Source organism: Octopus bimaculoides, chromosome 8 (genome assembly GCF_046866305.1).
Source record: "Octopus bimaculoides isolate indiv1 chromosome 8, ASM4686630v1, whole genome shotgun sequence".
NCBI lineage: Eukaryota > Metazoa > Mollusca > Cephalopoda > Octopoda > Octopodidae > Octopus > Octopus bimaculoides.
Window position 1 is genome coordinate 100,043,990 of NC_142935.1, and position 2,500 is coordinate 100,046,489.

The following is a 2,500-nucleotide window of genomic DNA, read 5'->3' on the forward strand; positions in this document are numbered from 1 at the left end:
AGAAAAATAAAGCCATTTGTTTACACATGTCGTTCCAGTTGTTTGTGTAGTGCTATCCGTCATCCGTCCTGGCAATGGAGTCTCGACGACCACATTACAGAATCGTACGGAGTTCAACATTGTAGTCGGGACATATTGTGATCTCTCAACTATATTCTGTCAGCCTAAAGATTCAAGTAACGGCTTCATCAGAGAAAGCAAAACAGACGTCATCGGAAGACGACTCTTGCTGCTCCTTCATATTTATTGTTTATGGCGTAAAACCCAGCATAGAGTTAGGGGCCACCAGGTTCATTAATGTTGCAATTATTTCTGAGCCTTTTTGCGTCATTATGTTATGATATTTGGATGCATAGTGACCAGAGGATATTACGTAAGACCATTATCTCAGTCGGAAAAGGTTTCAAATCGTCTAATCAGGTTCACACTTGTTTGCATTAGACGCAGCAGGGCGTAGGGCCCATAATTTTTACTCTAGGTTGCGTTAAAACTTTCTGATACGTGTGTGTGTGTGTGTGTGTTCATGCTTGGTATAGCTAAGGAAAGTCGCTTCCTTCAGGTTATTCCGTACATTCCTGCGCAAGGTTATATATTTTATTATTAACCCTATTGAAATGCGATACCAATTTTGGCTTTTATTTTTTAAACCTGTATGCGTATGCATTCATATATACATATACATACATACGTACATACATACGTACGTACATACGTACACACACACACACACACACACACACACACACACACACACACACACACACACACATATATATATATATATATATATTATATCATGTTATCTTATATCATATATATAATTGTCACCAGCGTACATGTTGCTTCACGTGGAGGAACCCTGTTCTTACTTCATCTCAGTCACATGGTATTTAGAGTTACCATTCTTTTGAATTTTCTTGTTATATACCCATCCATCCTTACATACATACATACATACATACATACACACATGTTATATCTGCTGGAACACACTTCCTGAAGGTTATCCCGTAAGCTCCTCTGTATGTATGCATATTTGAAAATGTCTATACTTACGTTAACCTGACTGAAACAAGATAGGTTTTGATATTATTTTTTTACTTCTGGAACTGTTTATACCTAAATTAGCACTTTAGGTGGTTATTATTTTTGTACCGACCGTAACATTAATTTATGTTCACAGGGCATATATTTATCTGTATGTCTGTATTTCAAAGTCTGAGGTATTGGTGTACGTTGGGTATAATCTAATATTATGTATACAATTCTTAATTAACATATTGAAATGTTTCAACGACGAATGATATACATTATTTCCGCTTGACACTGTTTATAATTTATACAAGAATATTTCTGTATTATTGTAGGTATTATTTCAACTACGGGACATCCTGACTGCTAGGTATGAGACATCTGTATTGAAATAGCCCCCTTTCTTTTATTAAAATCATGTGCCTATGTAGATAGTATGTATTTTAGTGACTGGTTGAAGATTTCAAACGGTTCAGCTTATCTTTTACCTTAGCTGTTGTAAGTAGTAACTATTTGGGTGGAAGAACTGCATTACTTTAGTTTAAGAAACACATAATCATTAAATATGTGGGAAAAAATAAGTTCAAAGGAGAACAATTCAAACTTTTTGAGAGGTCCAAAAAGAGAGAAAGAATAATTTCTAATAAAGATTCATCATATTCATAAAAAAACAGCCAGAACAAGTAATAAGAATATGAAAATAGTAGTTGAAAAATATCGTTATAGGTATAAATATACCATAAACAATTATATTGAATCCTATTTTGTATTAAATCTAATTTTGATTCAACACCTTTTTCTCCTCCATTTTTTCTATAATTGTTTATGGTAATTATTACATATATATGTCGGATATGTACTCGCCTACAGCCATTCAGAAATACACAAAAACTACTCAATTCACTGCAGTGGAACAGTGTAATGACCAGGTCTCAAGATGTGCGACGAAAATTTGATGCCAAATAATAAATGTTTAGGTGAAGTTAATAGTTTTGTGCGTTTTTTTATGATTGTGCGTTTTCCACGCTATAATTGCCATACATGCATACATACATACATACATACATACATACATACATACATACATACAAGAAAAATCGACCGGCTAATTCGTACAAGGTCAATCTGTGAGTGGAACAGTAAAAATAGGCAAGACTTTTCTCAAGTTCCAAATGTGAATTTGTCTGTGTTAACTACATCCCAAAGATGGAGCCTTGTATCTTTGTTGGAAATCGGCTCCCTCCTCAGTGGAAGATTTATAATAATAAAAAAATAGAAGAGACATACATACATGTATACTCACACACACACACACACACGCACACACACACACACACACACACACACACACACACACACATATCATACTTAAGGTAGATATTTCGTTGAAGGCCTGTTAAACTGCTGTGCCCGTCTCAAGAAAAATCATTTCTTTTAGATGTATAGAGTTAAAAAACCACAGAAATAT

The 2,500-nt window shown here is 34.4% G+C and overlaps 1 long non-coding RNA gene across 2 annotated transcripts in view; it reads right to left on the bottom strand.

Annotated features, from left to right (window-relative positions):
* Positions 1 to 2,500, bottom strand: part of LOC106868188 (uncharacterized) — a 17,721-nt gene that overhangs the window by 13,752 nt on the left and 1,469 nt on the right. The gene's annotated exons all lie outside the window — the stretch shown is intronic.